Below are 16,333 nucleotides of genomic sequence, written 5' to 3'. Positions count from 1 at the left end.
CTAGACCAGGATGGAGGGGGGAGGACTTTGGACTTTCCACAGGGCAGGGAACCCTGACTGCTATTCAGACTTGAGAGGGAGGGGGAGAGGAGTGTGGGGAGGGTGGGAGGAGTGGGAGGCTGGGAGGAGGCGGAATTTTTTTTTTCTCAATAAAAAATAAAAATAAAGATAAATAAATGTTGATTGGCCAGAAGCCAGACAGGAAGCAGATGTGGGACAACCAGGCAGGAAGTAGAGGTGGGGCAATGAGAATTCTGGGAAGAGGGAAGTTTCAGTCTACAGTCATCACCCAGACAGAGAGGAAGCCAGACACAGAAAGCAAGATGTGACTGCCTTGCTGAAAAAGGTACCAAGCCACATGCTAACACAGACAAGAATTATAGGCTAATGTAAGTTATAAGGATTAGTTAATAAGAAGCTTTAGCTAATGGGCCAATCAGTTTATAATTAATGTAGACCTCTGTGTGGTTCTTTGGGACTTAAGGGCCAGACAAAAACTTCAGATAAGTGATCAAGAGTGATTCTTGTCTGGTTTTCTTTTTGAATTGCTGGGCATTGAATACAGGGCCTCAAACATGCTAAACATACACCCTATAAATTAATGGATCACTCAACTAAACATTCTGGGCTGTTTATTCATTTTTATAATGACCAGGTTACTGATGTTGAAATGTAGTCTAAATCCTCACTATTAATTTTATCTGACTCTAAGACAGTGCTTTCAAATATGCTCCTCAGAATGTGTCTGCCTCCTGCCTCTGGTCTTACACTGATGTGGGACAGTGAGGCATGGAGGCCACTGCCCTTCACACTTTATTAGAATGTCAACTCTCCAGCAAACGCTGTTGCAAAGCTTGAAATTGCTTCCCAAGGTATAAAGGTAATTAATTACTATAGCTCAAACTCACAAATGTAACATACCAAGAAATACATATTTGTTGTAGAAAGCAGTTCCAACATCAAATATTCTTTATAGAAAGAATTTTAACACATAAGACAAATACCAGATCATGTAGTTGAGGCCTCCCAATGAAAGGAGTTAGATGCAACAAAGGCTCATTGCCACTACCTATGAGCATCAAGTACTGCTTATTGTATCAACTGCTGTGCTGGACACTTCACATTCCACTCCTTCAACAAAAAGTCAAAAGGAAACCGTCCACAAATACAAATAAAAAGGGATTCAGGGCCATGACCTGTCTATATAAGCTGATTTCCATCCTAATATGCAGACTATTCAAAATTACCATAACCTATATAAGAATGTGTTTATTCACCCAATAATAAAGTTGAATGCAATGGAATAGGCACTGTGCATAGAGAAAAGTTAAATATGGGAAAGCAGACACTTTGCTTTGGAAGAGCTCATGTTCTAAGAAAGGGAGATAAACAACAAAAACAGCTTCAGTATAAACTGTCTTAACCAGCCTCCATTCACCACCATCCCACTCGCTGACGACATCACTCATTTCTGCTGTGGCCCACTGACTGATTCTGCAGCATGAAGACCACTGAGCACTCTGGTCTTGAGGGATGAGTGTGTGTTCACAAACTGCATTTTTGTATAATAAATATGGAGTTTAATTAAACAAACCAATAAAATATAAGAAGACAACTGTAATTTCTGCAATTGCATATACTTTAAATGCCTCACTAAGGGCCAGGATAAGTATGCCTCTATATGAAAAGTGAACGGCTATTGAGCAAGGCTCAGGACGGTGTAACTGAAAGCACACAAACCCATGATTCTGTAGGCAGCTGGACAAGTGGCTTGAGATCCTACTTTTAAATCAAAACTAGAAGTTTAGATGGTGTATCCCGGATTCCATTTAGTCAGGACTAAGGTATGACATGTGTGTGGTGGCACACCTGTAATTCTAGTACCTGAAAGAGGAGACAGGAGGATCAGGAGTTCAAGGTCATCTTTCTTCACTATAGAGGTCAAAGCCAGCCTGGGCTAAGTGACATTCTGTCTTTAAAAAGGAGGTGGGAGGGGGCCTGAAAAATAAATTTCAATCAAGTACCTATACTCAAAAAAAATGGATTCTTTGGCCAGACATTCAAATTTTAACAAATGAATTTTTATATTTATATATTTTCTAGCACACACTTTTTTTTTCAATGAAACAGTCTTCCTATGTAGTCCAAGCTGGTCTGAAACTTACCATATAGATGAGACTGGCCTGGAGCTCATGGCTATCCTCCTGCCTCTGTTTCCTGCTGTGATTATAGACACACACTAGCATACCTAGCTCTTAGGGAGAAATATACTCGGGGAGTTTTGCTTATTTGTTTGTTTTTGAAATAGGGTTTCGCTCTGTAACCCTGGCTAGCCTGAAACTTGCTATGCAGCTCAAGCTAGACTCAAGCTTGCCAAAATCTGATCCTCCTGCCTCTGCCTTCTAAATGCTAGGATAACAGGCAAACACACACTGCCGGGAATCATTTGTAATTTCTCACAGTGTTTCTAAGGTTCTATCCAAATATTAAGAACCTCTGTGCACAGGAGCAGGGGCAAGGCTGAGAAAACCAAACACTTAAAGCACCTACAAAGGTACCTTAGAGAAACAAGGACAGTCAAGAGAATAAGGAAACAGGATCAGAGTTCCTGGTAATGTCTGAGTCACGGAGCCAGGGACAAGGCTTTCTAGGAAACAACACAATCAAAGTCAAAAGTTAAGAGTGACTCATTGAGAAAAGAATCAAAAACATCCATGGAACTTGACAGTGAAGCAGTCACAGACGCAATAACGAACTGCAGCCGCAGAGATTGTACTGGATCAGGAGAAAACTAAAAGTGAGGCAATGGCGGAAACCCTGCAATCTATATCTTCACAGTGGTGAGCAAGTTACAAATCAGAAGTGAGGTGAGCCACAGGCTTGAGGCAGACATGTTTAAACTGAGCACAGGAGGCCGGTTAAAGGACAGAACACACTAGAACTAGAGAAAGCAACTAGGAAGCAGTACACTTAGCTCTTAGACCAACAGCACTTCCTCAGAGCCCATCCAGCCTTCCCCCAACAGCAACCCCATCCTCCATCCTTGTCACCAGAACCCCAGGACCCCAGAGGTCACACAGGCTGCCAAAATCCCAGCAGAGGCACCCTACTAGACCAGAAGACTTGCAAGTTACCAGAACCACAGCCAGAGAGGCCAGAAAACCAGAGAGAAAACAGAAACAAAGGAAAAACATCCATGCAGCAAAGACATAAACTCAGAAATCGGCACCTAAACCTATAATTACTCGAGGTCCAGATGTCTATAAGCCAACATAAGGTAATAACATAGTCAACAACATCCAGGGCAACATTTCACAACCACAGTCCGTTATCCTCCTACACCAAGACCTGAATATACCAACATAGCTGAAGCACAAGAAAACAACTTTCGAACCAAATTTATGAAGATGATGCAGGTCCTTAAAGAGAAAATGAATAAATATTACTTAAAGAAATTCAGGAAAGCACCAACAAACAACTGGAGGAAATGAATAAATATAGAAATTCAGGGAAATGCAAATAAACAATGGGAGAGAGTGGATAAATCCCTTTTTAAAAGCCAAACAAACAGTTAAAGGAAATGAATAAAACTCTCCAAGATTTGAAAATGAAAATAGAAACAATAAAAAAGCCCAAACTGAAGGAATCGTGGAGATGAAAAATCTAGGGAAGTGAACAGGAACTAGAGACATAAGCATCACCAACAGAATATGAGAGAATAAGAGAGAATTTCAGGCACAGAAGATACAATAGAAAAAACTGATAAATCAGCCAAAGAAAATCTTAAATCTAAAAACATTTTCTCTCTCTCTCTCTCTCTCTCTCTCTCTCTCTCTCTCTCTCTCTCTCTCACACACACACACACACACACACACACATAACATCCAAGAAATCTGAGATACTATGAAAAGACCAAAGAATAAAGGGAATAGAAGAAGAAAAATCCCAGCACAAAGACCCAGAAAATATTTTTATCAAAATCATAGAAGAAAATTTTCCTAACCTCAAGAAGAACATGCCTAGAGAGGTAAAAGAAGCTTACCGAACACCAAATAGACTGGAACAGAAAAGCGAGTTCCCCTACCATGTAATAATCAAAACACTAAACATACAGAACAAAGAAAGAATATTAAAAGCTGCATGGGAAAAGGGCCAAGTAACATATAAAGGCAGACCTATCATAATTACACCGAACTTCTCAATGGAAACCCTAAGAGTTAGAAGGGCCTGGACAGATGTCTTGCAGACTCTTAAGAAACCACAGATGCCAGCCCAGACTATATATAATACCCAGCAAAACTTTGAATCACCATATCCCACAACAAAATCAAATTTAAATAATATCAATCCATAAACCCAGCCCTACAAAAGGTAATAGAGGGGAAATTCCAACCACAGGAAGTCAACTACAACCACAAAAACACAGGCAATAGATAATCTCACAGCAGCAAAACCCAAAGGCACGCGCACACACGTGCACACACACTACCACCACCACGAACAAAATATCAGGAATTAACAATCATTGGTCATTAATATCCATATCAATGACCTCAATTCCCCATTAAAAGACACAAGCTAATAGAATGGTGCAAAATCAGGATCCATCCTTCTGGTTTTGAAAAAACATACCCTCAACACCAAAGATAGACATCACCTCAGAGTACAGGGTTGGAAAAAAAATTTCCAAACAAATGGACACAAGAGGCAATCTGGTGTAGCCATTGGAATATTTAAAAAAACAGAATTCCAACCAAAATTAATCAAAAGAGATGGGGAATGACACGTCATACTCATCAAAAGAAAAATCAATCCAAAATGGCATCTCAATTTTTAACATCTATGCCCCAAACAAAATGGTACCCAAACTTGTAAAAGAAATATTACTAAAGCTTAAACCACATATCAAATATCACACATTAATAGTGACTTTAATAACTACCTCTCACCAATGGACAAGTCATCCAGACAAAAACTATGAATGAAGCTAACAGATATTATGAACCAAATAGACCTAGCAGATATCTACATAACAGTCCACCCAAACACACACACACACACACACACACACACACACACACACACACACACACACAAATACCTTCTTCTCAGCACCTCACAGAACTTTCTCCAAAACTGACCACATATTCCATCACAAAGCAAGTCTCAACAGATACAAGAAAATTGAATTAACTCCCTGAATCCTATCATACCACCATGGATTAAAGCTGGATGTCAACAAGAGAAACCCTACAAACTCATAGAAACTGAATAACTCTGCTGAATGTCTACTGGGTCAAGGTGGAACTAAAGAAAGGAATTACAGACTTAATAAAATTCAATGGAAATGAATTCAACATACCCAAACTTACGGGACACAATGAAAATGGTGCTAAGAGGAAAGTTCATAGCCCTAAGTGTCTTCAGAGAGAAATTAGAGAAATCTCATACTAGCAATTTAACAGCACATCTGAAAACTCTGGAACAATAAGAAGCAAACACACCCATGAGAAGCAGGTTGCAGGAAATAATCAAGTTAAGGGTGAAATTAAGCTGGGTGTAGTGGCTCGTGCCTTTAATCCTAGCACTCAGGAGGCAGAGGCAGGCAGAACTGTGTGAGTTCAAGGCCAGCCTGCTCTACTTAGCTAATTCCAGGACAGCCAGGGCTCTTACACTGAGAAATCCTGTCATAAATAAATAAACAAACAAACTAGAAACAAAGAGAACAATACAAAGAATCAATGAAACAAAGAGTTGATTGTCTGAAAAAGTCAACAAGATAGACAAACCCTTATATAAACTAACTAAAAGGCAGAGAAAGAATATCCAAATTAACAAAATCGGAAACCAAGCCTGGAACTCCACTGTGCACAGTGGTAGAAACATTAGCTCAAGGTTGGCTGTTATCTCTTTTGACCTTAAAATACCTTTCCTTAAGAACACAAAATGTGGTAAAGCACACTAAGGGCTGGGAATCTGGAAATTTTCTCACTGTGAAATCAATGCAAAGTTCAGAAGGCAAGGAAGCAAGAGACTGGCTGGGGGCCCAGGGGCATCATGCAGAAGTCACCATTAGATACAAGGACTGTTATATCAGGAATGTATGTGGCATTCGTAGACTACGCACAGAAATAGGCTCAATGGTGCTAAAATTCATTAGTGTGACCCTAATGGAGAAAGCACTTGAAAGGAAGAATTACAGTTAACCAAGCAGAAGGTGGGGCATATGAGAAGAAACAGGATATGCAAATAAGGGGCTTAGGTTTGGGAGGGGGGTTGTTTGTATGTTTTTTGTTCTTGTTTGTTTGTTTTTGATTTGCAGCCCTGGCTAGCTTGGTACTACTGTACAGTCCAACCTGGCCTCAGATTCATCCTCTTTCCTCGATATCCTCAACATTGGGGCTGCAGGCTTGGATCGCCAGGCCCATCTAAAGAACTCCTGTAACTGCGATGAGAAGGAAGCCAAGAACTGGTGCGGATGGCAGCAGGGCCTCTCAGCCTGATGGTTCAGAGGGAAGAAGGCATGAACCTCTGATAGGATTGTACTTTTGTTGTCAATGGAGACAGTGGTCTTGTCAGGACCGGATGAAATCAGTTAAAAGGCTCTTGGTAATTCAAGAGATTCAGAGGTGCTGTGCAGAGTGAAGATGGGCGGCGGAAGAAGGGAGAATTCGGATGCAGGAAAGGAAAGGTCTGAGCAGGATTCCAAGCTTTCTGCCTTTAGGTGGCAGCGTATTTCAACAGAGATCCCTGGAGGAAGAACAACAGGGTTAGGAGAGAGGTAGGTTCAGTTTAGCATGGGTTTGACAGAAGTGTTTGTAGAACCACAGATGACAAGTCTAGCAAGTAGTTTGAGATGAGTCTATCTCAGAAGGGAAGAACTCTGGGGTGGAGATAACGATCCTGCATCAGCGTCACAAAGACGGCACGAGTCTATCTCATCACTTAGAGAAAGGAGGTAGACCTAGACCAGGACACTGAAATGGAGCCCTCCTAAAGAGGGGCTTCCAACTGTATGATCCTGACATACATCAGAGATAACAAATCAGCACAAATAGAATTTAATTCATAATGAATTTGTACTTATGCCATGCCTGGTGGTGTACATCTTTAATCCCAGAACTCAGGAGACAGAGGCAGGTTTATCTCTTGTCAGTATGAAGTCAGCAAAGTCTACACAGTGAGTGAAAGACCAGCCAGGGCTACATAGTAAGACATAGTCTTAAAAACTAAGTTAATTAAAAAAGAAAACACAAAAAACATAATATATACTTATGATTTTTAAAATTTCAAGCCAACTCTTAATAACAAAATAGAAAAACACTCCATCTCCAAGTACTTGAGATTTACTGAACTATTAAAAATGCTAGTAGAAACATAAATTTTCATTCATCAGCCATACTTTATCTAATTAACATCACTGTGCTACTAGCAAGATGACTGAACATCAAAACACTAGTTAATATTGGGTTGTATACTTTTAAAATTATCTGAGAGCTTTGCTGAAGGATGTCATATATTGTAATGCAAACACAGCTTGATTACCAAATTGGAAAGCACACCATATTAAAAGGGTATTAATTTCCACTCAGATTCTCATAAAGAAATACCAGTGAATAACTGTTTCTTTGCTGAAGTAAGACTATCTCAACTTGCTAAAAACCAAAACTATGCAATCAATATTTGTATTCACACTTTCAAGTCTGGATTCCCCCTCTTCCTCCGCCATGTCAGCTGACTAACAGAAGCAAAAATCATAGTCTCAGAACTTCCTATATGGGATGACTGGAAATGCGGCCAAAATGAAATAATTCCTAATGTGGCTCGTTGGCCAATAATAGCAACAATAATCCCACTTGTTTTAAAAACCTAGTGTATGAGAACTGTATGTTTCTAGACAAGTCGCCTTATTTTGATGGGCTTACTTACAGAGGGAAGCTTACACTGCAGCCCATGCAGGCCTGGACTACAAAGACCAGGCTAACCTTAAGCTTGAGGAAATTCCCCTGCTTCAGCCTCACCAATGCTGAGATCAAAGGTGTGAGGCACCATGCCCAGACAGACTAGCTGGGTGTGGAGACACCTGTAATCCCAGCATTGGGGGGCTGAAGGCAGAAGGATCAACAGTTCAAGACTACCCAACCTCAGCAATATGGCAAACTGGAAGCCAGCCTGATCTACATGGAGCTCTGTTTCAAAAACAAACAAACAATTTTTTTAAAAAAGTAAATTTAGACTTTAGAGGTAACAATAGAAAAATTATGAACACTCAGTAAAAAGATGAATTTTAGCTATGAGTTGTTGCCTTTGTCTTTACTTCTAACACTTAGAAAGCTTCTTCTGAAACAGGAAAATCTCAGTTCGCCTCTCATCTTAAACAATATGCCTGTCATTTCTAATTATTCGTGAAGAGTGGAAACGAGTCGCAGCCCCTGTGTCGTAATGTGTAAGGAGCTAATACATCTGCTCCACTTGAGTTTTGATCTAGCTGAACAGGTTTGATGCTTTTGTTTTCTTTCTTTTTTGTTTTGTTTTCTCTAATTCAATTCAAGCATTTTCACCATCACTTCAGAATCAAAGCTGAGAAGACAGAATCGTTTTTCCCTACCTTTCTAATCCCGGGGTTAGCATCCCCAGGAGAGAGTGGAGAAGTCACCCCTGCCATTGTACAGCTCCAGTGAACTGGAGACCACATGTGACCATTCTTCAAGTGAGCTCAGAGAACTAAAAACAGTTTTCTCTAGACCACACTACATATTTTTATGTGATCTTTAATCTAATAATGTGTATGGAATTAAATCTATGTGTGTGTGACTTCTTTCTTTCAAACAATATTTTTTTCGATGAATCTATAAGTTAGTGTGTATCAAATCGTGATTTTTGTATATATGCATGCTTCCCCGGACTTAAAGCTACTTATAAATAAATACAAACATACACATGTATAATAGAACATACTATGCATATACTTAAACAGTGAAGATCATTTCTCACTAATGAAAGGAAAAATCTTCATCTATATTTGTCCTTCCTGGGAAGAATTCTACATTACTGACCATGAAAGGTGAGCAAGTAATACTAGAATAAAGGTAATGGAACTGATGTGACATTAAAGCATACAGGAAGACTATTTGGGTCAGAAAAGGACCCACTAAGGACGGCAGTGAGCTACGGAAGGGCAATGAAGGAGACTGATGAAGAACACAATACAGCGATATGCATGTATGAAAATATCATATCAATCATGTTATATGCTAACTTGAAAAATCTAGCTTAAAAACCATACTAATAAAGAATTCCACGGTATCATAACTATAAATATAGATTATGTCCCTTTAAAGCATGTTGTTTCAAACCAGGTATCCTAGCTATGGTTTCTATTGCTGTGAAAAAACGCCATGACCATGGCAACTCATATAAGAAAAATATTTAATTGGAGTGGTTTGCTTACAGTTTCAGTCCATTATCATCAAAATGGGGAGTACGGTGGCATACAGGCAGGCATGATGCTACTACATTCTGATCGGAAGACAAGAGGAAGTAGACAGTCACACTGGACACTTGAGCATATATGAGACCTAAAAGCCTGCCTCCACAGTGACACACTTCAGTCTAACAAGACCACACCAACTACACAAGGTCACACCTCCTAATAATGCCACTCCCTATAAGATTATCTAGGCCAGTTACATTCAAACTACCACACCTGGCATTGTAGCAATCTTAATTAGTTTTAATAATAAAAACTCAGAGTCAGATATGGGGTAAATGCTGAAAGATCACAGAAGTAAAAGAGCCAGTCACTAGAGAGACCTTTTACCTCTACAAAATCCTCAGACCAAAGTGGGCAAGATCCTGTCTCCACAAATCCTCAGACTGAATGCCTCTAGCTCCTGTCTCCTCCCACCTTACATTCCTCTCTTTGCCCAGTCACGTCCCTTCCTGTCTCTACCTCCCTAGTGTTGGGATTAAAGGCCTGTGATTCCCAAGTGCTGGGATTAAAGGGTGAACCACCATTGCCTGGTTCTGTTTCTCTATCTATCATCTATCTATCTATCTATCTATCTATCTATCTATCTATCTATCTATCTATCTATTTAAGATTTGTCTCTTCCCTGCCACCACCTCCCATTTCCCTCCCCCTCCCCCAGTCAAGTCCCCCTCCCTCATCAGCCCAGAGAGCAATCAGGGTTCCCTGCCCTGTGGGAAGTCCAAGGACCACCCACCTCCTTCCAGGTCTAGTAAGGTGAGCATCCAAACTGCATCTGTTTCTCTTTTAGACTGGATCGATCTCACGTAGCCAAGGGTGGCCTTGAACTCACAGAGACACCTGCCTCTGCCTCGAGAGTGGTGGATTAAGATGTATGCCACTACTGCCTGGCCTCTAAGACCAACTAGGGGCTATCTGCGCTCCGATCTTCAGGCAATCTTTATTTGTTAGATCACAAACAAAATATCACCACAAGGCTTGGTAATACAAATTTATGGGCAAGGTCTCAGACACGTAAATTGAAGCAGAAGTATCACTGAAGCCTGTGAGTTTAAGACAGGTCTGTGCAACAAAAGACTGTACCGAAGGAGGGAGGGGGTAAGGAAGGATGAGGGAGAGGGATGAGGGAGAGAATTCTAGCCATGAGAGGTAAACATTAACCTTTGCAACAACTTGGCTTGGAATCATGTAAATTGGTTAATCACACACCCTGCAGGGTCCCTAGCAGAGGTCCTCTAGTTGAGAGAGCAGGCTAGCAAGTGTAGATTCCCTATGAAAACTTATGCCCTGACCAAGAAATGTACACGATTCTGTAGAACCCCAAACAAATATTTTTTTTTAATTATTACCCCAGAAATGACTGAGAAGCTATCATGCCAGAAGATTGAGACCATAAGTAAATCATTTGGTAGGGGTGGTGACTAAAGCCTGGATTCCAAGACACAAGGCAGCCTGGGCGGGGCAAACCAATCACTAGCTTGAGAAGGAGCAGGAGGAGGAAGACAGTTCAATCTTGCTACCTAGCTGTTCAGTTCTCCCTGCCTCCTCACAATACAAACCACCAATCAAAATTTAAACAGGAAACGACATTGGAGAGAGGACCACTGATTAGAGCTGATATTTTCATGGACCTCTGCAACAGGAAGTCCCAGGAGGAAACAGGAAGCACTTCACTTTCCTCCATTCTACATTTCCTTAAAGGAAAGGTACTAAGTCACCTTGCGTGCTCCCTCACTACTGTGATGTGCATGGCTAGAGGAGCCTGGGAATCACCGGACTATGACAGAAAGCCAGCAGTGGAGCACGGAGGAGCCAGATTAGCCCCTCAGTCTTACCATCATTTTCCCCCAGTTACAGGCAGAACAGAGAGGAAAGAACTGGGCAGCCTCTCCAGAACACAGAAGAGATGTATGTACCCTTCTTAACTGTAGTGGTACCCACCCACCTGCTCTTCAGCTCAACAGTGAAACAAAGAATCCGCAGCATCTACTTGTAGGGAGGGAGATGAAGGGACACCTGCTTCCTGAGTCAGAAACACCAACCCACACAGTCCCTCTTCTGCCAGTCACTAATATCAACATGGGGCCAATAAGAAGCTCTCGAATGAGAAAAGTGACATACGTCCATAAAGCTGAAGGGTCAGCAGACTGACACACATCTGTAACTTGGGTAGTTGAGGCACTGGGCGCGAGGACTGCTAGTTTCAGCCACCCAAAGGTTCACAGTAAGACCCCAAGACCCTGTCAAAAAAAAAAAAAATAGCCAGGCTGTAGTGGCACTCGCTTTAATCCCAGCACTTGGGAGGCAGAGGCAGGCAGATCTCTGTGAGTTTGAGGCCAGTCTGATCTACAGAGCAAGTACCAGGACAGTCAGAGATGTTCCACAGAGAAACCCTGTCTCAAAAAAAAAAAAAAAAAAAAAAAAAAAAACAAAATAGTTCTATGACCGAAGAGGGAAAGGCTTCTTTCTATAATGACTGAAAAACTGGAAATATTATTTACTCTATAGTACTATTTAAAAAGAAAGCAAAGCATCTAAAAGCAAGACAAAAAGAAGGGGAAAATGATCAAAATTAAAAAGTAAACTGGGACCCAGGTATGGTAGTAAACACATATAATCCCAGCAGCAGGAAAACTGAAGTAAGAAGAAGACAGGCAGATTAAAGCCAGCCTGGGCTACATAACAAGTACCAGGCCAGGCTAGCTCACAAGACTCCAGTCTGAGAATCAGAAAAGAAAAGGAAAAGGGGGAAATTAAAAGAAGGAACTTCAAATAGAAAAGACCAAAAACTTAAAGTCTACACTATAGACAAGAAAGAGAAGTATAAAAATTTGAACAGGGGATCAAGTTAGTGTTGTATTATATACTCTTGAAATTATTTCCCAAAACACAGAAGATCACAATGAAAATAATGCCAACTGATTAAGAGAAGCAACAAAGAGCACAGATACAACCTACACGCCTCACCTAGAAGGTGTCAGTCAGTCACAGGTCAACAACATCAGGAGAACCAGAACTTTTCGTCCTCTCTGACTGTGATGACGACCTGCACACCCCACACAAGTGCCAGATGGTCAACTGCCCTACACGAGACCTTTAAAGAGCTTGAAGAGACAAGAGATTCCATTGGGCAGCTTCAGAATGCAAGCAGTCCGGGGCTCTACCATAGAGGAGCAAGGCAAAGGCTTTTCCTGAGCGAACACAGAACAAGACAATGCAGGATCTGAAGGCTGTAAAGGAAGCAATGGCTTTCCTCAGGTCATTCCAGTGGAAATTCCTTAGCTAGGGGTCAGCCACTAGTGAGAGCTGCCATTCTGTTTTCCTTGAACATGACGGTTTCCACTGAGTTGAGTTTTGTTTGCTGATGTGGGAACCCATAGTGAAGGCACACAGGAAGCTGTGCTTTTATACAGCAGGGGTATATTTTCTTCTTTCCTTTGACCAGCATGAAGCTCAGAACTTCATCTCAGACTACCTTTGGTGATCACAGAGAAATGGGGGAAAAACGTGCAACCTTGCAAAGCCTGTATTTCAGTGTGACTCATTCTAATGCCATCGTCTATCTGAGCTCCATATCTTCATGACCATGACTTATCTGTTATTATATCACTTATGGGTTATAAGTCACCTCAAATACTTCTGGGACAGACAGAATTCGAACTTCAAATTATAACCAACCCAGATAAAAAGGCTAATAGAAAAGAAACCAGATAACAAGACAGAAAGAAAAAGAAAAACATACTGAGCCCTCAGTACCACCCTGAGAGATGTGAGACTTTTAGGAAGTATAAATCATGGCTTTGCTTTCAATGGTTGGTAATCAACTGTCTATGAAATTTTTCAAGCTGAAAGAACATTACTGCAATACAATCAAATCAATGATAAATTATACAATGTTATTTAAGGAATTAGTACAGGCTAACGTAATAATTAAAAATAGCATTATTAAGCCTTTCCTATGCATCAAAAATCACAATAACTAAAGTCCTCATAGCATCTCTATGAGGTATCTTAGTATGATTTTCTCTATAGATGGGGAAATTGGGCTACAAAATAAATATCTTGTTATGGCTGTTAACGGTAGTAATTCGGCCAAAAACTTCCAAACATTATAGCCTATGCTCTAGAGGAAATGAGACTTCAACTAGTCCTGGAATTATGAAATGAAACAAACTGGTATCATTGAGTTAGTGATGGTGGTGGGGGGAGGGTAATGACCCTAGGAATAGGTTGAAATGACCCAGAGTGGACAAAGGAAATAGCCTGACTAGATTGTTGATTGAGGACTACAGGAAAATCTGGGGAACAGGAAGCAAGCAGTTTACAAAGAGCCTTAAAACTCAAAAGGCTCCATTTAAAACAGTGAGCAATAGCAAACACTGTAAGGCCCCAGAGCACAAAGCGGTACACGAAAAGCTATTCTTGGAAAGATAATAGACAAATGCACAATGCTATGAAATAACCCTAACTTGAAAGGCAAACTCTTAGTGATTATTTTTCTTGGTCCCTATAGACTAGTGAGCATTTGATGTACCAAGCATAGCAGAGGGACCTCCACTTCCACAAAGGCTGCCCTCAGGTGGAGCATATTTTCAGTTGCCCTACTTTCTAAGTGTCTTACAGCCTGTTTGGCCCATAAAGACCTTCGTTTTCAATATACCATCACCAAATACCCTCTATATCTCTGTCTTTTGGATGTTGATTATACTTGTGATTCAAACATAACCTCTGAGGTCCAAAGCACATCTTGAGGCTTCAAAAATATTAATATTCACATCAATCCCAGTCCAAGGCTCTCTACTTATGGAAGCTTTACTGTTTTTCCTAAAGGGATGCTTGTGTTTCTCAAACGTTTACTGAACTTTAAGAAGTACTGCCAAGATACAACTTGTTCTGGGTACAGTAGTACATGCCTATAATCTAAGCACTTCAGAGACAGGCAAGAAGACATTGAGGTCCACACTAGACTGGACTCGGAAAGACCCTGTCTCAAACATAAAAAAAAGGTGTGGAGGTGGGGTGTCACGGTTGGCAGAGTGATTGCCTAGTCTGCACACAGGCCTGAGTTCAATTCCCAGCACCACACACACTGGGTATCTGTGACGGGCGCACACCAACACTTAGGAAGGAGACTGGTGGATCAGTTCAAGGCCAGCCCCAGCTGCCCAGGCAGCACAAGCCTAGCACAGTCTAAAAAAAGAAAGAGAAAGATACAATTATCTAACGTCATTTTCTTACGTAACCCACCAGGTATTAATAATCTTTAATATTATCCTAATCTTGTAGCATCCCTATTCAAATGAATCGAGCTGAAAACTATTCCCACTAGTTTCTTCCATTAAAATATAAATAGCAATGTTCTGCTTGCTTTTGCTCATTGAGACAGGATCTGGCTGTATGTAGGGCAGGCTAGCTTCAAACTAGAGATGGTTCTGCCTCCAGCTACAGCATGCTAGGATGACAGTGACCGTGACCGGCCAGCAAGCTCGGGTATGACGTTTTTTAAAACCCTGCTCTGGGAGACTTTAACTTCCTCATGATTCGAGTTTCTTTTTCGGCTAAGGTTTTCATTTTCGTGTCTCTTTCTCCTGCCAATATCTATCTGAAGCTTGGAAAGCAATGAGGAGTAATACCTGGGAGCCTAAAATGGATTTGGGCACTGCAGAGTCTATGTTCCCTAACAATCATAAACAGATACTTTTGCCACCACAACGGAGGCCACTATCAGATTATAATGACTCAAAGTAAGCTTTTGGCAAAGAATGATTGGATTTAGAAAGAGCAAGCCGACTGACGAAGTGCACTCATAACATGGAAAATGAGTGCAAACGCTGAAGCTAAGCTGATGGCTCCTGTGACCTACGACTGCATCTGCAGACCCAGCTCCTCTGAAGACAGGCTGAGCCCACCAGCACTTGGGAGACTCGAGGCACAATTGCACAGAGTTCGAGGCCAGCCCGGGCAGACCCTGTCTCAAAAACAAACCCACGATATTTTTTCTTATGTTTGGAAGGTATTTGCACTTTGTCAGAAGCATGGACCTGCAGCAATCAGGACTCCATTTTGATTGGGAAAGGACATGTGACCACCCCCGGATTTTACAACCAAAATTTTCATAATTATCACTACAACTGAAAGTATGTCTTCTATAAACCAGTGAATTATTCGTCTCCGACCCTGCCCCCTTCTCAGTTTTATAAACTGGGGCGGGGAGGGGGGGGGGCGCGTGTTGGCTACAAAAGCCCTCCAGAAGGTGGGCCTGCCAGTCACTTCACTTCCTTTGTTTCAAGGTCACGTGAGCACATTCCAAGCACAAGGTGGAAGGTCGCCAGGCGGCCCGCGCCCGCCTCCCCGGCCTTTTGTTCCGGACCGGCCGCTCCGCCGCCCTTCTGCGGTCCCGGGAGGCGGGCGAGGGCTGCGGGCCCCAGAGGCGGAGGCGCCGTGGCTTTGAGTACTCACCCCGCTCGCTCGCCCTGACCGGCAGCCGGCGGCGCGCAGAGGGCGGGGCGCGGCCTGGACGGCGGGGCGGGAGGAGGAGCCCCGCCCGCACTGCAGTGAGCACGCGCAGTGGGGCCGCCCGGCGCCAGGGTGAAGTCCCGGCGAGACCTTCCTGCAACCTGTGCACCCGCGGCCGGTCCCAGAAGCAAATCCACTAGGGGTTGTCGGTCAGGCAGCGGCCGGTGAGGAAGGCCGCTCGCATCCCCAAGAGCTTAGAGAGCCATGCCACTCTGGTCGCTGTCACCCATTTAAAACAAGACTGGAACAAGAAGTTAGGAATTCGAGTGCTGACAAACTGTAGCGTTTGTGGCACAAAAACCAGGCCAAAATGAAACGGGCAATGTC

General features: G+C 42.1%; 1 protein-coding gene across 2 annotated transcripts in view; it reads right to left on the bottom strand.

The window, feature by feature from the left end:
* Positions 1-16,022, bottom strand: part of Atg10 (autophagy related 10) — a 299,820-nt gene extending 283,798 nt beyond the window's left edge. For both annotated transcript variants that reach the window (XM_005356516.2, XM_026783817.1), the window contains exon 1: positions 15,950-16,022. The gene's annotated coding sequence lies outside the window, so the exon portion shown is untranslated. The remainder of the gene's footprint in view (positions 1-15,949) is intronic.
* Between the last annotated feature and the right edge of the window lie 311 nt (positions 16,023-16,333).

This window comes from Microtus ochrogaster, chromosome 19 (assembly GCF_000317375.1).
Source record: "Microtus ochrogaster isolate Prairie Vole_2 chromosome 19, MicOch1.0, whole genome shotgun sequence".
NCBI classification, from domain to species: Eukaryota; Metazoa; Chordata; class Mammalia; order Rodentia; family Cricetidae; genus Microtus; species Microtus ochrogaster.
Note: the sequence above shows the minus strand (reverse complement) of the source record. Positions and strands in the feature narration are given on the sequence as shown.